At 55.0% G+C, this 25,588-nt stretch overlaps 1 protein-coding gene across 1 annotated transcript in view; it reads left to right on the top strand.

Annotated features, from left to right (window-relative positions):
• The first annotated feature begins 5,189 nt into the window (after nucleotides 1-5,189).
• Shisal1 (shisa like 1) overlaps nucleotides 5,190-25,588 on the top strand; it is a 64,865-nt gene continuing 44,466 nt past the window's right edge. The window contains exon 1 of the mRNA XM_052160752.1: nucleotides 5,190-5,296. The gene's annotated coding sequence lies outside the window, so the exon portion shown is untranslated. The remainder of the gene's footprint in view (nucleotides 5,297-25,588) is intronic.

The raw sequence follows: 25,588 nt of genomic DNA, 5'->3' as shown, positions 1-25,588 counted from the left end.
GGTCAGTTCTCTAAGTCTGAGCTCCCAAGTCCCCAAGATGGCTGTGGCATCTGCCTGTCCTGCTCTGTTGGTTGCATGTACCTCCCGGTTAAGTGGATAAGCGTAGTAAGGGAAGGCATGCTTTCCTCGCGGAATCGCAGAACTGGAGTCGGAGAGCAGATGTCAGAACTGGCTTCCCAAGCCTCTGGACAGCCTGGCTTTGGCAACCCTATTTCTACAGCACAGGGAAGCCAGGGCTGTGCTGGGATCTGTGGCTCCGGAAGAGACTCAGAAAACAAGCATGCAGCTGTCCAAAGTGGGGAAGGCCTCAGAGGCCAAGAGGCTGTATCTGGGGAGCTTCCACCTCAGGGTCTCTGCCTCCCACCAGGAAGCCTTCCAGGGCTCCTTCAAGTGCTTGTTCCAGCAAAGGCCTCTCACCTTTGTGGATAAACAAGACAACGTAGCCCCCACCCCCTCCATGAAAAGATCAGAAAGTCCCGTGGAAAGTCCCCTGGTCCAGCATGTGTCTGAAGACAGAGCTGAGGCCTGATGCGGCCTTATCCTTTTGGGGGGGAGGGAACAGGGACCTCTAGACCTCTTGAGTCATCTTCTACATGCACTGCACGCATGCACACCGGGGAATTGGGGCCAGGGTTAGAACCCCAGAAGAGGAGGAAGGAAGAGACTGATGGTCTCTGGAAGGTGGGGGCCACTCCCTGAAGGAGGTCTGGCGTGGGGGGAGGGGATGAAGGGACATGTCACAGCTGGGGAACCAGCTGGCTCTTGCCCCCTGGGGCTGTGCCTCCCCCTCAGCCTTCCCCAGGAGGATTCCAGAGAGAGCTGGGTGGAAAGCCTTATGCCCCCAACTTCTAATTAAATGGCAGCGATTTTGACGTGGCAGGTGATCTTCTCGGGAAGCCTGGCTTTAAATTTAGCTTCCTCCCCAGCCAGCCCTTTGAAAAGGCTGCACTCCACCGAGAGAGCATGAGTCATCGCCAGGCCGGCCCGCCTGCCGCTCGCTCGCTTGCTCGCCCGCCCTCCTGCCCGGTGAGCAGTTGCTTTTGCGGGGGAGCAGGCCTCCCGAAGGCTGAGACGTAGTAAATAAGGCCGGAGGATGAAGGTGGGGTGCAGAGCAGGGCTCCCCACTGCAGGTGCCGAAATGGGGTGAGAGCAGCTGCTCGGTCAGCTGTGAAGAAACCAAGACCACCTTCCAGCTCGCCGCCGGGTGGGGGAGGGGACTCTGCACAGATGTATTGATGGCTCCATCCGCGACCCCTGAGCCGCCTGCCTCACCTGGTCCTCCCTGCTAGGGCAGCCTGTCTCTGCATGGGCAAGGGAGAAGAAAGCCAAGGACTGCTCTCCTCTCCCCTTGGCATTTCAGCCCCATTCCTGAGCCTGTGGTGGGTCCCTTGAGGGCTGACAAGATGGCTCAATGGACAAAGGCCTTCCTGCCAAGTCAGACTGACTGGAATTTAATCCCTGGGACCCATAGAGTGTTAGGGGAACTGACTCCTGAAAGCTGTCCTCTGACCTCCATACGTGCATCACGGCATGTGGGTATGTGTGCACATATACATATGTACATATGCACAAACACGCAGAAGGTAATAAAAAGAAGGGAAATGGAGGCTGGGGCATGGCTCAGTTGGAAGAGTGTGTGCCTAGCATACATATTTAGATTCTGTCCCAGCAACACATAAACCGCGCATGGTGGTGCATGCCTATAATCTTAGCTCTTGGGGAGTGGAGGCAGGAGGATCAGGAAGTTCAAGGTCACCCTTGAGAGTCTGAGCCCAGCCTGGCTCAGATCCTATCTAAAATAATAAGAAAGGAAGAAAGAAAGAAAGAAAGAAAGAAAGAAAGAAAGAAAGAAAGAAAGGAAGGAAGGAAGGAAGGGAAAAGAAAGAGCAAATGAAAGAAGAAATAGCTTTGAGTGGGGTTAAGTTTAAGATACTGAGATGAGAAGTTAACAGGGATAGTTGGGCTAGCCTCTGGTACAGGCTGCAGCAATACAGCAACCCCTGAAGGATACCGGGGTTGGCTGGACTGAAGGTGTAGCAATGGCCCTCTCCTTCAGGTCCTCAGGGAAATATGGCCTCCGACACACCTTGGTCCAGGGCAACAAAACTTCAGAACTGTGGGGAGTGGAGTAGGCTTCTTAGTGTGTGGTTGTTGTCAAAGCCACCACAGGGCACTGGGATGCAGAGGCAACAAAAAGGGAAATGGGGCGGAGCCGTGAGGCCTCCTTCCGCCTAGAGGACAAGAGGACCTTGTCAGGACCAAGGACCCACTAAGCCAGCACTTGCTTGTTGGCCTAACAGGGCTGATGGGTTGCGGTCTGGTGGTCATCCTACTTTACAAACGAAGAAACAGAGGCTCAAGTAAGCTAAGGGATTTTGTTCAGGGCAGGGACACCTGGGTAACAGGGTGCGGGCAGAATCTGGCCCTGAACCTGTGGACAAAGTACGCGTATAGGGAAGTGTGAAGGATCTCATGTGCCCATGCTGGCCTCCATGTGGCTGGCACAGGCTGGCTACAGAGGCAGTAGACAAGGAAGGAGACAGGGGCTTGGGCTGTGTCCTGCAGAATTGGTCTGGCCAGAGGCAGGGGATCAGTGGTCACTAGCCACCATGTCCTCACGTGCGTCCACCCATTGCTTAGCATCGGTGTTGGAGGGAGGGAGGGGATACCTGCACCCAGAAGGCACCATGTGGGAACACACACAGACAGGCCATGCATGGAGGTCACATGGGAGTGACGGGCAAAGTGAGATGCCCATGAGTCCCATCTACCCCTCGTGTCTGGATATCTGCTGTACATCCCCTCAGATACCATGATCTACACCATACCACCCATGTACACACAGCATGCTACCTGCAACCATAACACACACACACACACACAAAACATGCTACATAAGGTTCCCTGCACACACCACATGCACCATACACACGTCCCATGACACCTAACACCCCCATCACATCACATACGCAAATACTCCATACTGTACCATAGAACACATAATACAGATCACACACAAACATACAACACAGGCACAACACACGCAACATATACCACACAATGCCCATGCCTAACACACGCATATCAGATGCCACACAGGCATCACACACAACTGCTACGCCCCACTTCTCCCAGCCTGCCCTGCTCCCTTGATGTCCACACTAGAGTGCCTCTGGTCACAGCCTCCACTGCAGAGAGCTTGGGGCCAGGGTCTCAATGGGAGCCAGAGAGTCCAAACCTTACCCAACCCTGCTTTCACCAAGACCTGCAGTTGCCTCTATTTGTCTGCTTCCCACACTGACATGGAGTGAGACAGAGGGCTCAGAGGAGCGTCCTGCCATCTTCGACCTCAGCTGAAGTAAGGTTTTCCTCAACTTACTCTTTGGAAGGTTTGTATCAGCAAGAAGGAACACAGAAGTGCTTTGGTTTGTGTCTATGGCCCTGAGTGCTGTGTAATCACACACACACACACACACACACACACACACACACACTTCTTGTCCCGCCCCCACCCCCAGTTACCAAGCAGGCTCTGTCTCCCCTCTGGCCCTCTCCAGAGCCTGGCCTAACCTATCCTGGCAGTTTCAGTGCTTTGGCCATTGGCCGAAGTAGTTCGCACGGACAGCCTCTGTCTCAGGTGGGTCCAGTAGGTCAGTCCAGGCTACATCCATGAAGGGAACATGGGTCTGGATGCTGTGACAGGTTGGAATCAAGGTCCCTTCGCCTGCACAGGCTTGGGTGAAAGAAAGCCCTGGTTCTCCCCAGCTGGCACCTCCCTGAGCCCCTTACCCTTGAACGCAGCAAGAGCCAGGCAGGTTCCCGCATTCCATGGAGTTCTAGAGCCTGCAGTGAAGGAAGAAGAAGGCCTGTTCTGGAAGAATCCCTCCATGTCAGTGTGGTACCTGTGGAGGAGACGGAGCTGCTGCTTGGGCCTCGGTTTGAGCTTTGATTCTGTCCCTTGCCAGCTTTCTCAATGTTTTCTCAATATCTCTGAGCCTGTCAGTCTGTCTGCAGAGTCCAAAGGAAACCACTCAGTGCCGCGGCAAGAAGGTCAGAGGATCAAGGGCTCAGCTCCGTTTTCCTTGAGGTCTCAAAAGTCAAACAGTGAACCTAAAATGTGGGTGGCAGCAGTTGGGGCCTGGAGGGGTGGATCTTAGGGGTCTGCCTTCCCAGATGCCCAAGGGTATTCTCCTTCAGTGAACAGTGAAGAAACTCCGTCCTGGCTGTCCCCTGGGAGGAATGCAGACTTACCACTTGCTCCCAGTCCGAGGTAGTCCAGGCAATGGGGAAATATAGGCCCACAGCTTGAGGATGGAGTCCGGTACCCTCCTTGTCCTGCAGGTCAGTAATGAAATAGGGGTGAAGTCAGAACAAGGGTGTGCTGGGGAGAGTGAGACATGTGGTGAGGGTTTAGACTCAGGACCAGGAGGCTGGGGAGGAGGGCTTCCCCCCAACAAAAACGCAGACACCCCCCCCCCCCCGCCCTGGACTGCGGGCCTCAGGTGTGGCTGGCAGATTAGATCTCCCAGCCAGAGGCTGGGGAGATGCACAGGGTGGGTGGGGGCAGAGTGTCGCTGCCTGCATGGGGCAGGGATCTGTCCACCGGGAAGGAGAGGCTGCATCCCTGAAGGCAGTTGCTGGTGTCAAGGGAACAGGTACCCAAGCTGGGGGAAGCAGGTGGAAAGGAGATGGGGGGATTGAGAAGAACCCTCTGGTGGAGGTTGGGAAGGAGGAAGGAGGGAAGGAAGAAGGAAGAAACTGGAGAGGGAGGGAGGTGGGAGACCGAGTGAGGGAGGAAAAAGTAAAAAAGCTAGGAAGAAAGTGAAGGATGAGAAGAAAGAAAACGGAGGGTGAAGAGAAAAACAGGAGAGAGAGATGGAGAAAAAACAAAGGCGGAGCAAAAGCAGGTGGAGAAGAGAAGCGACTGGGACGCGCGGGGAGGGAGACAGAGAGAGAGAGAGAGAGAGAGAGAGAGAGAGAGAGAGAGAGAGAGAGAGAGAGAGAGAGAGAGAGAGAGAGAGAGAGAGAGAGAGAGAGAGAGAGAGAGAGAGAGAGAGAAGCGCAGGCCGAGCCGGCGCGGGGCAGCAGAGGGCGCGGCGGCCGAGCTGAACGCGGCGCGGGACGCGCGTGGGGCGCAGCGGGCGGAGCGCGGCCGGAGCCCCGGAGCCCCACGCGCCCGCAGCCTAGCGGACAACTGTTGCGGCGGCGCGCGTGGGCAGCCCCGCGCCCCTGCAGGCGGCTCCCGCGGGCGCCGGCTCCCGGCTGCATAGCGAGGAGAGACCGGCGCGAGCACGAGGTGAGCTGGGCGCGGGGCTGCGGGGTCCACGCAGTGCTGCGGAGCGCGGGCGGGACGGCGTCGGAGGAGCCCGAGCGGGGCGAGGTGGTGGTCGCCAGGACCGGGCGACCGCGGGGGACAGCAGCGGGACCGGGCTGGAAGTCGCTGCGGAGCGCGGACGGCTGGGGAGCCAGTGCGCGTGGGGCAGGGCGCTGGAGCCGCGCTGGGAGACGCTTGGCTGCCCTGGGTTCCCGTTCGGCGACATCGGGAACCCCGAGGCTCAGCCGCCGCCACCTCCCAGGGCCGGATCCATAGTGATCCCGCGCCTGAGGCTGGGTGGCCAGCGGCGGCCTCCGAAAAGCTCATTAGTGCCAGCTGTTGTCATAGCAACGAGACCCCAGCGTCTTCTGGTTCTATTTATTCTAATTATTATTATCATTATTAGTATTAGTATTTCTTATCCAGCCAGAGGGGGGAAAAAGAAAGGGGGCAGTGCGTCCTGGCGCCTCCAACTGTTCTCCTTGGAAGGAGCAGCGCTGACTGCCTGATGGGCCAAGCAGAGTCTGATTCTTGACTGGGGTCCCCTAGACTAGGGTCCCCGGATAGGTGCTGAAGTGGGTGCTAACTGCCCCATTCATACCCCTGGGGCCATGGAGGGACCAGGAACCAGAGTTACATAATTTGTCCCGAGAGTATTTACATGTAAGCATCCTTGCCCCCCCCCCCCCACACACACACACACACACGACTTTTCTGTTTTCTGGCGCCCTGGGTTTAGTGGGTGCTCCTGCCAGGGAGCCACAGCCTTGCATAGGAAAAAAAAAGTGCTCTGCGTGAGAAACTAGAGGGACCTCTCTTGATGCTGTGTGACCTTGAGCAGGGCTCTCAACTCCTCTGAACCTGTCTCCTCACCTCTAAGATAGAAGGGGAGTGGTTCCCTTCAGCAGAGGCTGCTGTAACCCAGGGCAAAGCGAGATGACAAGCCCGGTTAAGTTGTTATGGGCTCTGTGACCCCAGGTGGGTCTCTGGACCGGTTTCTCAGGATGCTGTCTAAGATGCCCTGGCCACTGTGACTCTGTGACTGCAAGTTGGGCTCCACCCAGAGCCAGTCAACCCAGAACTTCCCCCCTCCACCCCTTTGTTCTCCTGCTGGGTTCCAACTGCCCAAAGGTGCCTGGGAACCTTTGAGATTGTCTACCCCTGACCGCTGAGGGGGCTGATGGGAGATTCCTTTGGAACCAGACTCTGAACGGAGACTTTGGTCCCTGCTATCAACTCAAGCTGGTCAGGGCTGCCCAGAACCTAGGTTTTCCCCAATGCTGAGACTTCCCTAGGGAAGATCTTTCTTTCCTGCTGGGCCTGTCCTGATGGAGGAAGAATCTGGAACAGAGCTGGCTAGAAAGTTCTGTTACCCAGTAAACCCCCCCCCCCCAACCTATAGGCTCAAGCTAAGCCAAAAGCATAGGATCAGGTTTTCTTTTTAAATTTTGTTTTAGTTTAGTTTTTTGTTTTGTTGAAACAAGGTTTCCCGTTGTAACACAGAATGCCTGAAACTCAAGATGTAGCTCAGGATAGCTTCAAATCCATTGTGATCTTCCTGCTTCGGACTCAAAGGGGCTGGGATTACAGGCAGGGGCCACCACTGCTGGCCGGCCAGGGTGGGGGTGGTGTGGAGGTGAGGGGGGGGGATGGTAGTGTTAACCTCACAGTCACTCTGGGTTCCTGCTGACTCAGGTTTCTGTCAGGGTGAGTGCAAAACCAGTAGCCTGGGAGTGAGAGGGGATGCTTCCGGGAGCCGCCACCCTGCTGTCCTGGGCCATCCAGTTTGCAGCTTGTGGGGGCAACTGGGCAGGAAGGAGGGGCATGGTTGGGGTTGTGAGCATTTCTGCTTGCTCAGCCTTTTATGGAGTGGAGAGAGAAAAGAAAGCGGTTGGGACCTGTCCAAAATGGAAAGCAGCTGAAGGCCACTCCCCCGTCACCTGTCATCCATCTGTCCATCCACTGTTCCTGCCCTGCCCTTCTTTAGTGGCCCCGTGCAATGCCACTTGGTAGCTCTGGAGGAAGCAGCTGAGGAGAGGCCCTGCTAAGCCATTCAATTGTGGGGCACAAGAGGTGGGCACACGGGAGAGGGGAGAGGGGAGAGGGGGAGAGGGGAGAGGGGAGAGGGGAGAGGGGAGAGGGGAGAGGGGAGAGGGGAGAGGGGAGAGGGGAGAGGGGAGGGTTGCGAGAGGCGTGGGTCAGTTAGAAGGAGATAACCTAACTCTCCACAGCAGAGTTGCAAAGTGTGAGAAGGGGGCAGCCTGGGGTTGGGAGGCTACACTACAGGATCGGGAGGTCTCTTAGGAGGGCCCTAGCAACAGTCTAGGGATGGAGCTAGGGCATAAGGGTGGTCAGTGAGGAAAGAAGCTTCCTAGTTCCCAACGTTCGCACAGGGGAGCACGGAGGAGCACGGAGGAGAGGTGCCCAGAGGAAGGGATGTATCCCTCTAGCTCAAATGTAGCCCTTGGCCGGCCCCACTCCTGCTGCCTGCTGCCTGGGGCCTGGCTTCTGGGGGAAGGAGGCAGGTGGACTCTAGGCCTGGCTGTGTCAGCTGCCAGTGCCTGCAGGAAGGGACTTCGCTGACACAGACTCTAAGCTGTGCCTGCAGCGTTGGGATTCCATGAGGCTGGCCGGCGGGGGACACACAGGACCATTGTCCAGAGCAAAGCCCAGCCTTGTGCCTGGAGTCTTACGGACTCTCACACGGGCCCCCAAGGGTACATTTGCTGGTTCTTCTCTACGAATGGAGGACCTGTCATAGGAGAGGCTGCTAATGAGAGCTCAGCATGTACCCTGCTACTGAGGACCAGGTCACATTGCCTGGAACTCAGCCTTTGACCCTCTGACCCTGCAGACGCTGTGTGACTACTGGGGAGGGGGCAGGGTGGGGGCGTCGTCTTTCCAGTATTATCCTCTTGGCTTTCCTCAGGATGGTCTCAGAATATGACTCTTCTTGTGCTCAAAGATATTATCTTTCTGTCCTCTACCTGTGTTAATTCATCCTCCATTGCTATGACAATCCCTAGACACAGTGGGGCCTTATTTCTCAGCCGCTGTCCTATATGGTGGGTACTAGAAGCTCAGCGGCAGGGCGAGTCACTGTGCTGGTGAGCTGAGGCGCCTGTGCTGGGTCACACAGTGCATTGTGTGGGTGAAGTTCTGTCTCTTTCCTCCTCCTTTTCTGCCCTTCCCTCTTTCCAGCAAACACATCACATCGCAGGGCCCTTACTGGGGCCACTTTTAGATGATACCCCCTTGGGATGGTGGCAGGAACCTTGGGTGGGCCCGCTCAGACTTACCCCTTAGAAGCTTCACTTAAAATCAGGGCCAGGTCCTCATTCAGCATTGGCTGTCTGAACAGACCATCTCCAACTGGGCCCTGGCTGTCCCTGCTGCCCCTGTCCTGCTGATGTTACCCCCATAGACACACTCCTCAGACCATTCCCTTCTATTGGGGATATTCAGTGACCTTCCCTGGGTGTCTTGACTTAGCCTGTCCCAGGCAGGTTGGAGACACCTTGCGTTGGAAAGTGTCGGAGACACTGACGATTTGAAGCTTGCGAATCCTGCCCTCCGTAGCCTATAATGGAGATAGGTAGATGTGGGCACTGGAACTCTGAGCGGACAGGAAATGTCCCCAGGAGATCCTTGAGGACCAAGGTTATCTAGCCGGAGATGGTGGGTGTCACTCAGTACCTGGGGGAGGGGCGTGGATACTTCATAAAGTATGAACTTTCTCTACGCCCTCCCCCACCCCAGGCCAACTCTTGAGTCATCTCTGGAATCCCTTTTCTGTCCATGGGAACAATCATCCATCTGTGTTTTCAAGGAAGCCTCCATGAATAGGGCGTACATGTCACCATGCGCCCAGCACCCTGCTCTTGCCTTCCTGGGAGTGGGGGAGGGGCACTGAGCACCCCCCCCCCAGTTCTCAGTACAGCTGAGCTCGGCAGACATGGGTACACACACCCCGGAGAACAGAGAGCTAGTCCTCACACGATTCAAATGACACCTGTTTAACAGCGAATTAAGTTCAGTGTGCCCGGGAGAGAAAAAAAAATTATTTTTGTTGTTCACACTTCCATGGAAAACAAGACCAATCGTGGTCTCTTAGAAGCCAGCTCCCTAATCTGCTTATTCCTGCCTGGCTGCCTCTTAGGAACAGGGAGAGGGAAGGCTGGAGGAGGGACATAGCTGCCCTGGCCGAGAGCCTTGCGTTGAGAGGTGGGCCTGGGAAAGCTTGACTCCCGTGCCAGGTCCCGAAGCTCCTGGATGAAGGAGGGGCTCAGGATAAAATGTCATTTTCTGAGACATCAGCACAAATGAAAGGCACATCCCTCTCAGCCTCTCATCCACACTACCAGGCGTGCTTCAGCGGCGATGGGACCGCTTCACAGAGGCTTGTGGGAAACCTGCAGCTGGAACCCAGCTGAGAGCAAGCATAGTTAGCGTCCATTCACTCCCAGCTCCCAGAGCACCTTGCAAGCCGCTCGCTCGCTCCGTGAGCCAGGCTCAGAGCGGCAGAGAGAATTTGACCCACTTGCCCGGCCGTGCTGTGCTGCTGCATAGACTGGAGTCAGAAGAACAGAGGTACCTGGGGGGTGGGGGGGGAGGGATGATGGAAAAGGGAGCTTTAGCTGGCATCTTGAAGGGTGTGCAGGAGTGATCCCCCGCAGGGGAGGCAAAGGACATTTCTGGAAGGAATTCTGTATGTCCCATAGAGACCTGGCCCCAAAGTGACATCTTCAGGCTTGAATACATTCCTTTGTCACAATCTAGCCTGACATGTGTCTGTTTCCTAGACCTTTGTGCCCATTGTCACCTGTCACCTTCAGACAGCCTGAAGCAGATCTCTGATTCTCTAAGGAGGGCTGAATCTTGACAGCAGGAGAGAAGGTGGCCAGTTCTAGTCAGATCCGGTATGACCCTGGACTGAGTGGCCTCTGGAAGGGTTGGGGGCAGCACACAGGCCGCTGTTGAAACTCAATACTAAACTGAAGAGCTCTAGACATGGGCTCTGAAGCCCTCCTCCCCTGGGCCATGGCAGGGCTGGGCCTTCAGGATGTGGGCCTGAGGCCGCCTGAGTCCCACTCTCTGCACACCTGGAAACAGGCAGAAGGAGCCTTTGTGAATCGGCAGACGGGCTGGCGTCCCCACTGGCCCTGTCAGCATAGCAGGAAGCCCCCTGCATCATCACCTTGTTTGTTCCACTGTGGTGTTTAGATGCTTCAGGCTCCTGGGAGCAGGTCTGGGATGTAACATTCCTGGGTGTAACTGCCTGGAATTGGAGCCCTTTTGGGACTGAGCCCAGCTGCTGTGCTGGGGCCTGTCACCAAGGCAACGAGCCCTGGGAGTCACGGAGGCTGTACTGGGCTCCATTCCGGACAAGTGTCTCCTCTGCATGCTTGCTCACTGGGGGACCTTGGGTTATGTGGCCCCGCAGCCTCAGTTTCCTCTCCTGAGAAATGGGTGACTGTTTAGAATGTATTGGTTGTGGCCTTCAGTGCCCAGAGAGAGCTTTCAGAAGCCCCACTTGGTGATATAAACCTGTTACCCCTTGGCCATGGTTGCCCTACATTGAGGAGACGCTGAAGAAGCAGCCCCATGGTGCCTGGACCCCTGCAGCAGGGGTATCCACAATGGTACCTGGAATGCCGTGGAAGGATATTCAAGCATTATGGACAGGTTATCCCTGTCCCAGCACAGTGGCAACTGCCCAGCAGGGGGTGAAGAGGCAGTGAGGGACCAGGAGTCTATTCCAGCCCCACCCCTGCCAGCCAGTCAGGGACCTTGTGCTTTCTTCTGAGCTCCAGTGTCTTCAAAGTCTAGTGGATCTGACTTTGGATCTAGTGGTTCTAAGGACGGCGACAACTGTCACACACATGCAGAGAGGGTGGAGGCAGGGACCGTAGCATTCTGAGTACCCCACCAGTTCCATCAATGGCTCCTCTGTCCAATCCCACCGTCGACTCCCTCTGACCCTCAGTTTCCTTGTCTTGGGGCTCGTGTGGGATTTAGATGCCTGCTCTAATGCTCAGTGCACACTGTCATACGGTGACATAAATACCACAGAAGTCAGGGCAGGGCTAGCCTTCTCTGTTCTGGGTGGAGAAGCCTTCTCTGTCTACTTAGACCCAGCAGGTTGGACAGGTTTGCTCTGACTGAAGGGAGACAGAGATGGCCAAGTGAATGGGTGAATGAATGAATGAATGAATGAATGAGTGAGTGAATCATAGCAGGGGAAGCACCACAACTTCATGTCAGGGCAGCCCAGAGAAACTTCAAACAGCTAGTGCAGAGAGGCAATACCCCCTGTGTTTCTCCCTGTCATGATTTCTTCACTGGGTTGGTGGTCCAGCTTGGGGGCCAGGCCCCTTGGGGTCCCAGAGTTTGGTCCTGCCGCTGGGCAGAACCACACTCGGCTTGAACTTCCTTCCTCCCCGTTGCCGTGGAATGGCTCTGACTCTTTTCTCCCCATCATGCAAGAGGCTCCCATGTGCTGTCTTTGCTCAGGGCCCTGGGAGCAGAAACAGTGTGTTCGAAGGGCAGGTACCACCGGCAAGGGAACACAGTCAGAGGGGGAGCCTGGGCTCAGGGCTGCAGCGATGGGGGCAGGGGAGGCTCAGGAGCATCATGGCACAGCCTGCGGGCCACACAGCCCCCAATGACAGTTCTTCTCAAGAGCCCAGGGGACAGAACAGAGATGGGATGGCAGAAAGCAGAGATGCTGAAAGGCATGCCCGGGGCTGGGCAGCCTAGCCAGCTACCCTGGGGCCCGGATGGTTGGGAGAGCCCCTTCCTGACCACAGCCCTAGTCTGCCACTCTGCAAACAGCAGGTCCCAGCAGAGGAGCTTTCTAAAGCAGGACTCAGAGCCCAGCCAGTTTCCCTCTCCTACCTGCAGGAGAATGCCCTGGTCCCAGCCTTCAGGATGCTGGTGCTTTTTTCACCTCCCTACCTCAGTTTCCTTCTCTGTAAAGTGGGTCCACATCAGATTGCTGAAGGCACAGGGTCCATTCGTCACCTCCTGTTATCTAAATGCCCGGGACAGCAAGACAGGGTAACCAGCCCTGGGGAAGGACGGGCCTGTATGAGAGGCATGGAACCCTGCTCTGGGGTGTTCTGGCTTTTCTGGGGTGTATGACAAATGAGGAAGGGCTGTTACACTGAAACCTGGTTTCGATGGCTAGAGGCAGGACAGGGAAGCAGGACTGGGAGGGCCAGTTGTCCCATGTGTCATGAGTTCTTCTGATCTGGAGCAACTCTACCTAGCAGAGGTGAGGTTATCAAGGAGGCCTGTCTGGAAGAGGTTGCAACCCAGGTGCTGGTGAGACTAGAGAGGCAAACCGAGAAACAGTGAAGCATTGAGGAATGAGTCGGAGACACTCTCGACACTGTGACCTGGCTATCCCTGAGCATCCGTGGAAAGTTGAGTGGAGGTGAGGGCATAGAACTCCTCCCCTGACCCTCACTATGCAGCACGGAGCTCTAGTTTCACTCTGGAGATTTAGAATGACACGAATGCCCCCACCCCTGCTGCTGTGCTCAGAGCAGACATTACTAATCAAACCCATCCTAGCAGGACAGGTAACCCAGTCTTCTGTGCATTATGGTCTTGTTAATCCCTAAGAGGGCACGTAGCTACCCTACCTGCCGTGGGCACTGGGGCCTCAGTCATTGTGTCTGTGGCTCAGTTCCACACCTACAGTGCCCTCCTGGACAAGGGAGTTGGAGGGTGTGGCGTCATGGCCGAGGCCTAGAGGATCCTGTCCTTCCTAGGGAAACAGAGATAGTCCACCAGGGACACAGTGTTGATACAGATTCCAAGGCAAGGGGGACCCTGCGGAGGCAGAACCTTCCCTCTTGAGCCGGTCCCTCACCTGTCACCTGCAGGTCCCAGGTCTCAGGATGAGTCCAGACAGCCTTGGGTGTCGGTCTAAAAGAGGAGGGGGAGAATGTCACCCGGAGAGAGACCAGCCAAAGGCGTGCGACTTCTCTCCTGAAATCCAAACAATCGGACAATCTGTTCGGGATCGATTTAGAAGCGGCAGAGTGAAAAAAAAATCAGCAAATACAGTGTGAAAGCTATTTTCTCTCCCTCCGGCACGGCTGGGGAGCGGCTGGGCTGCAGTTTATTTGTAACCTGGCCAGGGCTAGCCAGGCCTCTCCCCTCCCCGTAGCCCACTCAAGCCCTCCCTGCCCACAGCCGCCTCCTCTGCACCTACTTCCAGCTGCACACCTGGGGGAGGGGCTCTCTGAGTGACATCAGTCTGCTTCAGCCTCGGGGAAGTCTCCACTGGCAGAGGCTGTAGAGACAGCCGTGGGCCTTGTGTTCCCCAGGCACCTAGTGGGGGCGGCTTCCAGAAAAAGCACATCCCCTGCCCCTCCACTGACCCAAGGCCCTGCACACCAGGACCTCAGGCTGGCCAGTGTTCTCCAAGACTAGTCTGACGTGTTTCCCCAGGCCCTGGGCGGGGGGCACATGTAGTAGCTATTTAGTAAATGATTCTAATCTGAATGGCGAATGGAAGAGCAAGGGGAGGGAAGGAAAGACAAAAAAAAAAAAAAAATGAAGCTTTAATTCAAGGGTCTGCTTCTGGTCACACTGTTCCTGGTAGGGGGTGGCACCAAACCCAGGTGAGTCTCCAGTGCCTCGTCTCTGAGGCCAGGAGGTAAGCCTTGAAGGTTTAGAGCCTCTGTGTTTGGCATCCCCTCCCCCATCATGTGAGGCACCCCAATCTTTATTACCCCATAGCTGGAATCTGAACCTTAAGTTAATTAAAGTGACGGAATAAAGAGCTAGAAAGTTGACACTTCCCTGATGTCCTGAGCAAGGGCTGTAGGGAGCTGTTGTCTGCAGGTGTCTGTAGGCACCTCTTGGCATTGGGAGCACTAGTGGTTCAAATAGCCCTGTTCTTTCTTCGGTCACGGGGATGGGAGGGAACTCCTGGTGACCAAAACCAGTTGGTTTTGGGACACGGAGGACTAAGTTTATCTCCCCTGAACCCCATTTCTCCCTTAAAGCCCAAAGCCAAGAGCCAAGGCTCAGAAAGATTCTGGACCGTGGAGCTCAGACAAGCTTAGGTCTAAAGCCCAGGAGCGCAGCTGCTGTGTGATATTAGGCGAGCAGGGCTGTCTCTCTGGCCTTAGTTTTCTCTTCTGAAAACGGAGAGCAGGGCCCTATGTTTGAATATTTAAGGGGCCAAGGTTGGCAGAGCTGGGCACACAGTAGGTCTGTCTTTCCCTCTAACTGGTTCCACTGGAAGCAGTTAAACTTCTACCTGACTCTACAGATTTTAGTCTCTGGGATAAGGAGGTGTTTCCCCAGAAGGCAAGAGGATTAATGTCGGAGCGCAGGAAGCCTTTGGGCCCCAAGTATCTGAGTTCCCACTCTGAGCCATGCAGCTGTCGCATGGATGGGGGCTGGACTTGCTGGAGGCGGTGTAGAAATACCCTGTGCCCAGAGTCTGAGATGTGGCTCCAATTCCCATCTGCCACATGTGATCTGACACAGGGTCCTGAGAGTGTCCGTGTCTCAGATCAGGCCTGTGGCCTCCTGTGAGGCCCACGAGTGGTCCTGGCTACTCCTTGTGTCCCTTAAGCACACACAGGGGCCAGGCAGGAAAAGGGACAACTCCCGAGGTCAAAATCCACCCTCAAGCCTCCCCACATCAGGGCAGAATTGGCACCCTACTTAAAGACTAAGTCATGTGTGCAATTCCTCCCAGATTGATGTCGCTTTGCCCTCTGTAGCTGTAGCCGTGGCCGCCGTCTGCGGGCAGCCCCCACCTCAGATCCCCTCCCGTTGCTGATTCTCCTTGGGTTTTTGCTGACCAAGCTCTTTCACAGAAGCCTCTGATCCTACCTCCTGGGTGGAAGGAAGTTCTGGGCCCACAGTTCCCCCACCCCCACCCCAAAGCAGTGCTAATTAGACCTCCAAAGTGCTTGCTGTTTACCCAAACAGCAACCGAGGCCACAAGACACAGCAGTTTCCTCTCCACAACCAGACGCTTTCCAGTTGGGAAAGGACACACTTCCTAGGGTGCACCAGGGGGACACGTTTCCCTCTGAGTGTGCATGGTGGGGCTCTGCCCACTCCCAGGTCTCCCCCCCAGGGGCAGCCTCCAAGGTGAGCTTCTAAGTTTGCTTCCTGTTGCTGTGATAAGACACAAAGTCGAACCAACATGAAGAAGAAGAAGAAATGCTTTTGTTTTGTTTTTGGCTCACACCCCCCCCACCCAAGTCACACTCCGTCACTGAGGGAGGTCAGGCCAGGGACTCAAGGCAGGAACCTGGAAGCAGGAACAGAAGCAGAGGCCATGTAGGAACTCTGCTTAATGGCTTATCCCTCATGCCTTACTCTTTAGTTTTCTAAATTTATCCATTTAATGTATATGAGTACACGTCACTGTCTTCAGACACACCAGAAGAGAGCACCGGATCCCATTTCTGGCAATTGCGGGCCACCATGTGGTTGCTGGGAATTGAACTCAGGACCTCTGGAAGAGCAGTCAGTGCTTTTAACTGCTGAGCCATCTCTCCAGCCCTTATCCTGCTTTCTTATACAACCTAAGACCACCTGCCCAGGGGAGGTACTGTGTACTGATGTCCTCCCACATTAATCACCATTCCAGAAAATTCACCACAGACACGCCCATAGGCCAATCTGATGGAAGCCTTCTCTCACCTGATGTTTCCAGATAACTCTAGCTTGTGTGAAGTTGATGAAAATCTAACAGGCGTGGTCCCTAAGATGGTTCCCTAAGGTGAGTGTCCCCTCCAAATAAACTCCCCAGGTATTCCCCCAAGGCGAGCTCTCCTCAAGGTGAGTGCCCTAAAGCTGTGTAGGTTGCCGAATGGGCCTTCCATCATCCGCCCTTGGCATCTTGGGCAGCGGTGGGGAGGGGCAGACCTGGTGCCCACAGGGGGATGCTATATTGGTGTTCTTGTGACAGTGTGATTAGCTCTCTCGTCTCCATTGGTGGTGCAGGGTTGTGGTTGAGGAGACCGTGAAGGAAGAGGTCGCAGCTGATGCAAGGGAGCAGAAGAGAGAACTCATGGGGCAGGAGTGCTAGGATCTGACCTAGGAGGAGGCACAGGCAGGAAAAGGACACCCTTGGGAGCTGGGTATCTCCCACTTCTAGGTGTGAAAAATCAGAGGTTTGGCTTGGTCCTGAGGGAAGCTATCAACTAGAACCAGTGACTCCAGCCATGCCTGGGTAAGGAGGCACCAGGGCCCCATGTGCTAGGCTCCGACAGGACACCTGGGTCTTAGCTGGTATTTCTTTTGGGGGGTATAAATGGGGGTGTCCTTTACTTACTCTACAGCCCCCACTCCTCTCAGCCCAGTAACTCGTCCTGGGGTGAAAGGCAGGTCAGGGAGGTAGCAATCGGAGATAGAGGAGTTTGGGGGTTGGGCTGGTAAGGAATTCTTTTGGGGGCTTGACTCATTTGGAGTTCAGGGACTTCAGGGTTGCAAGCCTGCTCAGATCTGGGCCAGTAAGAGCGTACATGTGCTCACCAAGGGATCAAGAGCCACTCCTTGTGGCCCTTGGTGCCTGGTCCTCTCGGTACCCAGCCATGCCTCTGAGAAACCATCCTGGATGACGGTTAATGAGAACAGGTAGGCCTGGCCCACTGAGGGCTGTGACCATGTCATAGGTCATTCCCGGAGCCATTGCTACCACTGAGAAGAGCATTCAAGTCTTGCCTGGCTCATGGTGGCTGTTTTGGTGCCAATTTTGGGGAGCATGCTTGGAGTCTCATTAATTCCAGTCACTGACCAGGTTGGGGACAGATGTGTGAGTGGCCGCAGTCCTCCAGGCCAGCTAAGAGACTGACTGTGACTGTTAGCTAGAGGGGCTCTGCTGTCTCTGCGGAGGTCCTATTTGCATAAATTTGAGGTTGATTGGCCTAGAGGCAACTTCACTTTATCACAGATGACAAGCCTCTGGTTGGAACAGCAGCCACTGTGTGACTTAGCCGCTGTGGTGACTTGGTCTGTTATGGTTGGAATTGTCATTCTTCCTCACACTCCCTCCCTGTCTCTCTCTCTGGATCCAGTGTGGTACCCCAAGGGTACTCCAGCCTAGGACAGCATTAGCCCTGCGGACACTGGGAAAGGTTAGAAAGTTGCCAGGTTCCCAGGCAGAATGGACCGACCCAGAGCCTGCACCTCCAACCAGCTCCCAGGAGAGGAGGGCTTGCTGGGCCAGGGGTGGCCTGGGGGCTTGCAAATTTGGGCTGATTGGTTTGTGTTAATAAAGCTTTATTGAACATAGCATCTGCCTTTCACTAGCTCTGTCTACAGCTGCTTCTCGACTACAGCACTGACAGAGACCTAGGTGATCAACCCTCTACAGGAAGTCGCCCAGCCTCTGATTAGACCATCTGTGTTGGAGCTAGAGCAGGTCTAGGAGCAGTGACATTGCCTTCCTGACCCATCCCTCATAATCTGCCACAGCCACACTCCAGGTCCTGTGATCAGCCATGTCTGAAGATCTGCTGTCCATACTGTAACAAAACACCTGAGACAATCAACTTAAAACAAGGAAAGGTTGTCTGGGCTCATCCTTTTGGACCATCAGCCCATGGTCAGTGGCCTTTTTGCTTTGGGTCTCTGGTAAGACAGAGCATCATGGTAGGAATGTATGGTAGAGGAAATTGCTTCTGACTGGAACAAAAGACAGTAAGAAGAAGGGCTGGAGTCTCAGCAGCCCTTTCTTTCACACATGTCCTCATTAGGCCCTACCTCGTAACTGACTATTACCTCCCAATAGTGCCAAGCAAGAGAAAAATCTTCAGTGCATGGACATCAAACTGTGGGACCTGAGCACCATCCCATTAGACAGATGGGATCACAGAGGCTGCAAGAGGCTCCTCGTTTGTCCAAGGCCCCAAGCTGGAGAGCCGTGCTCATTGGCATCCACAGCACACTTTCCTTGCCCCCAGAGCACCAGCCAGCCAGCTGACCACTCACTCTCACCTCTTGCCAGTCTGGTTCCAAAGGCCTCTGCTAGGAATAGTGCCCCCTTCAGGCAGGTCTTAGAATGACCTATGTCGTCCCCCTAGGGATGTGGGCAAGGCATGTGATCTGGCACCAATAAGGGCTATTTTCTCCCTCCTTCTAACAATCTGCAGACCTGGATTTCTGCTTCCAGCGTCTGTCCAGGTATCCACCCCCGTGAGCTGTGAATTCTTGGAAGGCCAAGAAGGAGACCAGAACACAGCCTTCTCCTGTGAGCTGAGAGGGACTATTTACAGAGGAAGGAGTAAGCTCCCAAGAGGCCAGGTATTCCTTGGCTATTTGGTGGGGTTGCCTAAGAGGTAACCTGGGCTCTGAGAGGAGAATCCCCCACGTATGACCAAAGCACTGAGATGTGAAGACATGTGTTACTGTCGGCCTTGGTTGATAAATGAGGGAACCCAGGCACGGAGTCTCTGGCCAAAGAGTCTCCCAAAGGACAGGGTTCTGGGGCTTCCTTGAAGGAGGCTGGAAATCACTAGGAAACAAGTCCTTCTTGGGATAAGAGCATCTGAGCCCGGCCCCCAGGAAGTAAGACCTCAGTGAGGAGGATCCAGTGTCCCGTGTGCCTGCCTAAGGAAGCATGATCATTTATATTTTATTTTTAAGCTTGAGTGCACACATGTGTGTGCATGCATGTGTATATGTGTGTGTACATGTGTGTGTGTTTCTGTGTGTATCTGTGTGTGTGTGTGTGTGTGTGTGTGTGTGTGTGTGTGTGCATGCCTGTGTAGGCCAGAGTTCCACATTGGTATTTTCCATCTTATGTTTTGAGACTGGGGTGGCGGTGGGGATGTCACTTGCTAACTCAGCCTGGTGACCCCCAATTCAGCTGCACTGTCTGCTGAGCTCCAGGGCTCCCCCCATCTCTCCCTGCTCAGTGTTGGCGTGATAGGCACACGCTATTGCACTTGGCTTTTTACACAGGTGCTGGGGATCCAAAGTTGGATCCTTGTGCTCATGTGAGTGACAAAGCTCTTTGCCCACTAAGCTGTGTCCCCCGACCCCCCTTTTGGTTTTTATATAGGGATTTTCTCTATTGCTCTATATTTTATTTGAGGGACCTAGACCGTGGAATTAGATCTGTTGCTGCCCCTGGCTTCTAGCTCTTTCCTACCTAAATCCGGGTAGTAGCCTTGACAGCTGCCCATTTGTTGTTGGTCAGTGATAGAGCAAATATCCCTGTCAGTCTTCACCAGGGCCAGCTGCCAGCTGCTGTGTGTCCCACAGAGTCCCCCATTCTCCCCTGCAGGCCTTGTCACAGCCGGATGTGTTCCGATACATCTAGTAGATATACATGTTAGAGCTCTCTTCAGCCTTGTAAAAGACTGTCGATCTGAGTTCAGTTTGCGGATTGTAAGCACCTCCTTTGGCTTCGCACGGCTGGGGTGGCCTGGGGTGGCCTGGGGCTACCCGGGGTGGCCTGGGGTAGCCTGAGGCAGCCTGGGGCGGCCTGGGATGTTCAGTGTGACCATTCTTTGCTTTGAAGAGGTGCCTGCATTTGACCATCTTGAGACACGTTTTGATCTTTTGGCCTTTGAACTATTTCTAGGTCTCTGTGAGACCATTCTAGAACCTGGTGTCCCTGAATCAGTGGGGCCTCTACTCAGCCAAGAAGAGTGTCAGTCATCCCTGGTGTCTGGGTGGGTAGAAGGGGAAGAACCCAGGATATGACACAGTGAGCCTCCCTCACAGGCTCCTCCTGGGGTTCTTTCTCGGCTGGCTGACAAGCACCTGGTTTCTGTGTGGCTATGAATCTGTCAAGCAGGAAGAAGAAGATCCTAATGAGGCATCAACTTAGTACCACCAGGGTCCTCAGAAGACAGTGACAAAAGCAGCCGGGTGGCCCAAGTTCAGAAAGCCAAAGGGATTCACCCAGAGCAGCATAGCTAAGAAGTGTCTGAACTGAGACTTGAACCTGTGTTCAGACTCAGAGTACTTCCTGCTCCTTGTCAGGCACTTAGGTTTGGGTCTCAGCTTTGTCACAAGCTAACTGGGTATGCCACACACACACCCTGTGCTCCCTCCTGTATACTGAGGATCAGCCCAGCACCCCTTAGCCTTAAGGATGATATAACCTGCCAGCCCTACCACAAGGCTGTCACATGGGTGCCCTACATGGCCCCCAGCCCTCTGGGCTGCCACGGCCCATCTGGATTATGGCTAGATAAGGGCGCACAGACCCATGTGTGCTGCCTGCCAGAATGGATAAAAAAGTTTTATCTCTGGCCTGGCTCAGGAGGCTGGATTCCAGGGGCAGCGGGCGGGAGCGCAGGGAGCTGGCCTCCTTTATGGCCTGGCTCTTGATGCCACCCAGAAGCTGCAGTGCAGGCTGCTGTAGAAATGCCAGGGGGGGCACTGAACCACACAGATCTGGTGGAGGAGATGTGGGGAGGGGCAGGCAGGAACAGGGTTGATGTGAAAACTGGGATACAGGGTCTAGGGTTGTGCCCAGCCTGAAGTATCTCAAAGAGCAGGGAAGGGTGGCTCTTCCTGCAGAGAAGACATACACAAGCCCCTAAGGCCTGGCCATGTCCTTGCTGTGTGACTTTGGGCTTGTGCTGACCCTCTCTGTACCTCAGTGTCCTTATAGCAAGGGTCTAGAATGGAAGGTGATGGGAAGAGAGAGACCAGACCCTGATGCATGCTAGAGCTCTGTGAACAAGCAGGATGCTGACCTTGACCCTGGGAAATGGGCTGGGGAGGGGGGTGAGAGATGACAGTTATTATGGAATCAGGACAGGGAGGCCAAGCCAATATGCAGTCATCCAGTGATGACGGACTGCCTAGGATCCCTGACATCTCTCTGGGCTCCGGAGACCCCTGTCCTTGCTGCTGCTACTGAATCTTACTTTTTCCCTGCATGCCTCAGGGCTGTGAGGGTATGGGAGGGGTCCGCACAATGGCACCCTAACTCCTATCTGCCTTCTCTAAGCCAAGACTTGGGGTTCACATGTGTGCTGAGCCCCAGCTAAAAGGCTTCAGAACCCCAGCCCTGCTGGGACATTTCACAGGGATGCTCATCTGAGAACTGACTCTTACCGGGAGCTGTTAGGCCCCGTGGGACGGTGAGCCCAGTGTCTGGCCTATGTAGAGTAAGGGAAGGGGTCACCAGTGACACCTTCCTAGCCTCTGCATCCCTGGGAGCAGACGGAGTCCCTCCGGCACACGCAGCGTGGGTGGGTGGGGTGGCAGGCTGGCAGACTGGGAGCCTCTTTTGCCTATACCCAGCCACTTGCCGTTGTTGGGGTTTAGGGATGACAGTGACTGGAGAGCCAGGAGAGAGACCAGCCGCTGCAGGGGCATCACAGCCAGTATATGCAGATGTTTCTGGCCCCCGCCTTACAGAACTCTGCAAATAGGGAAAGTCTTATGGAAGTGTCCAGAAGAAGGTAAAGACAGTTGGGGTCATTAGTGGGAGCCTGGGTATTCAGGGGTAGAAAGACCAGGGCCTGGTGTGTGTTCTGAGGTGGGGTAAGTTGGATGCTTTGTGAACCAGCCCGACATGGTAATGGGTTGGTGGCCGGGGGATCAAGTTCTGACCCAGGCCTTCCCACTTCCGGAAGGTTGACCACCTTTCGTAGTCCTGACCCTGGTGACAACTGGCTTTAGACAAATGCACTGTACCACGTGGTCCCCTCCCTACCCAGTATCCAGGGATGGCTTTCTAGTCCTCTGTGCTCACTCAGTAGGCCAACATAGTGGGGGCAAATCATGTCCCCAGGGGGCAGTGGGTGAGTATGCTCACCTCAGGACCTTTGCACTACCGGGCTCACTGCTGGCAGTGTGTCCTAGCATACAGACTCAGACATCTCTGGTCTGATTCTGGCCTGCTTACCTACCAGACCTCAGCTTCTACGGCTTTTGACTAGACCAGTCCTGGCCCTCCCTCTGCCCTCTTCAAGATTCCAAATACCCCACCCCCACCCCCACCCCCCCCACCCCCACCCCCGCAGATCTGTGGTTCCCAGGCTAATCTCACACGCTGTGTGGAGGAGTGAGTGAATGAATGAATGAATGAATGAATGAATGAATCAGTCAGTCATTGCTTCATCTCCTCCTTATATATCCTTTGGGATGTGTGGGCTGCCCCATTATGAGAAGAAACAGGCTCAGGGCCTTAGCTGCACTCCCTGGTGAAGGGCCCTGACACCAAGGAGGTCTTGGGAGAGAAACCAGACTGCGTTCCAATAGGCAGTGAGAGTGCCGGCCTTTCCTCCTGCCTATCTCTGTAAGGGACATTTCTCAAGTTGCACCTCTTCCTGAGAACCTGGGGTTCCTCATGCTGGTCCCCCTTCCTCTAAACAGCTGATTGCTGGGAGGCCTGAGGCAGAGGCTGGCCATAGTGAAAAGGCCAAGGGTCATCTCAGCCAGAATCTTCTTTAACCGGGAGCAGAGGGATACTGAGACACATTGGGGAGCTGGTGGTGGCCCCAAAAGAGAAGAGCACCAGGGGCCTCCAGCAGGCCTGGAAAGCCACAGTAACCTGCTGCTGCGCTACCTACTTCCTCTGGCCTTAGTTGTCTCTCCTATGAAATGGGATGGCAGTGGGAACCCGCCTTAAATATCTAGCACAGGACCGCTGATGGGTGGAGCGTGGGAAGCCTCTGGAAGGGACAGCCCTGCTTGGGCTCAGAACTTGAACCCTCTAGAGCCTGGTTGGCTGTGAGGTGAGGAGCAGTGACTGAGGAAAGGCAGCCTTAAATGGGGATAAACTCTCCTCTGGAAGGAAGGGCCTCGGGAGACCAGAGGCAGCCACACTGCAGCACTCTTCCCCAGTTAGGCCCACATGTTCAGAGACTTCTCCGCTCCCTCACCTCACAGGGGCTCCTGGAGAAGATGGCTTCATACACATGGGGGCTCTGGGCCCTGTGCCCGGCCCATCACCCCAAGCCAAGTTGCTAGGCAGAAGGAACTAGTCATTCTCACCATGCCTCTGTTTGGCCTCTCTTCTTCCTATCTAGACGTTTCTAAAGCTTTGCCAATGTCCACACTGAGTGTCAGCAGGGTTCCTACTCTGAGGAGTGTGGGGGAATGTTTAGTGCCTACTGTGTGCAGAATATATAGGTGGCATTAAGAATTGGGGAGACTGCCAGCCTGGGAAGCCTATCTCCAGCAAGCACAGTAAAACGTAGCAGGGGCTTTGGAAAGACTGAGCAGAGCCGGGCTACAGTGGCATCCGGCGTGGTTGTCACACACTTGTTAAAGGGCAAGGGGACCTCTCAGGACCTAATCGATGCCTTTGGGAACCGGTCCACTTGTGAGCTCAGAGCCGTGGCTGATGCGTACGCTGCTTTGCTAGCTACAGCCCTTCTGTCTAGCCTTACCATGGTCCTCAAGGTGGGTGGCATGGGTCTAGTCACATATACCAGGAAACAGACCGGTGAAAAGTGTGCCACCTCACCTGGCTAGTTCAGTGCCAAAGTATCTGTGCTGATGCAGAGAGACACGTTCACACCCCGAATCCAGCGTGAGTCTCCCTGTAGTTGGGGCTGCCCAGCCTCAGATCAGCTTTTATGGTGCACCGCCTAGAGCTCTGGCACATCCCTAGGCCTCTCCAAGCTCTGAACTGTGGATCTTATCAAAGAAGACTGGGCTGGATGGTGGTGCACACCCTTAATCCCAGCACTTGGGAGGTAGGGGCAGAGGCAGGGGAAGGGGAAGGGGAAGGGGAAGGGGAAGGGGAAGGGAAAGGGGAAGGGGAAGGAGCAGGGGCAGGGGCAGGGGCAGGGGCAGGGGCAGGGGCAGGGGCAGGGGCAGGGGCAGGGGCAGGGGCAGGGGCAGGGGCAGAGGCAGAGGCAGAGGCAGAGGCAGAGGCAGATGGATCTCTGCAAGTTCAAGGCCAGCCTGATCTACAGTGTGAGTTCCAGGATAGCCAGGGCTACACAGAGAAACCCTGTCTGGAGTTAGGGGAGGAGAGGATGACCTCAACCAGCTTACCATGGGTTTGTAAGATGCCTATTGTGACCCACACTGGCTGCCCCACAAGACAAAAGAGCCAAAGCAAACTGATCTGAACGGGATGAACTGGGCTGGCACCAACACAGATAGACACACAGTAGCTGTCCTAGGGTATGACGAACTGGCCTGCCCCTCCCACTGTGGACCATGTGTCCTGGTGGCAGCTGGGTACTCCTCTCTCCTGCCTCTCCCCCCATCCAGACTCTGGCTAACACTGTGAGGGAATGCACCGTTTTTCTTCCTGCTACCCAAAACAGATCAGAGGCAAAGCGTGAGCCTCTGATCTGTCTTCAAACACTCAGTGACGTGTCCAAAGTCCCAGGTATGTGTTGTCCTAAAAACCAAAACTCAGGCACCTAACATCAGGCTGACTGCTGGGAATCTGAGTGACAACTGCCCTTGGTGACACATATACACAAGTGGGCTATTGGGCATAGGGTATACATAAACACGCCTCTGGGTTGTGTGTGGGTGGGTGCATGCATGAGTGCATGCTTCTTGGGTTGTATATACGCCAGGCAGTCATGAGGGCATATGCGTTTTCCTGATGTGTGTTTCTGAGTACACGTGGACCCTCACATCCTGGTTTCCAGCATATAGACCCAGGCTGGACACTTATCTTCTGGCCTATTATTCCCTCCGTATCTGCACAGGCTCTGGCACAGACAAGGATGGTGAACCAAGGTGAGAAAAGATACTGAGCCCTGTCCTAACACAAATGGGTCCTGTCAACTGCCCCCTGTGATCCCCTGTTTGTCGTTCCTCTGTTCCCTTGTTTATGTCTGGCTAGAGCGCTGCTATCCACAGGGAGACCGTGGAGGGCCTCGGCCTGGTGGAATTATTTATATGAACACGAATGTCACGACTGTTCTTAGTACTGCCCAAGTTCAATCACTAGCTCATCACGTGACTGCTTTAATGCCTGTCCCCACCAGGCCCTTCATCCATGGCCAGGGGACCTTGCCTATCAGGTCTGTTTGACTCCTGTGGCAGCTCATCAGGTGTTCATAGGATATCATGGCTGCTTCAGAGGCAAGATGACATCAACCTGTGCCACATAGCAGATCCGATGGGGACTTCCTAGATGGTTCAGAAGAGAGCGCCTGGGCATGGCAGGCTACGACACAGGCAAGACTCTGGACCTCCCTGAGGCCACTTGGGACCCAGAAAGCAGAGCAGTCCGTCCTCCCCGTAGCTCTCGGCTTCTTCGGGCCGAGACTGGAGTTGGGGACTGGAGTTGACCGGGGACTTGTTCTTGAGGCCCCTATCTGCAGAGAAGCAACCTTTTGA

Source organism: Apodemus sylvaticus, chromosome 17, assembly GCF_947179515.1.
Source record: "Apodemus sylvaticus chromosome 17, mApoSyl1.1, whole genome shotgun sequence".
In the NCBI taxonomy this organism is placed as follows: domain Eukaryota; kingdom Metazoa; phylum Chordata; class Mammalia; order Rodentia; family Muridae; genus Apodemus; species Apodemus sylvaticus.
This window is presented reverse-complemented; position numbering and strand designations above follow the sequence as displayed.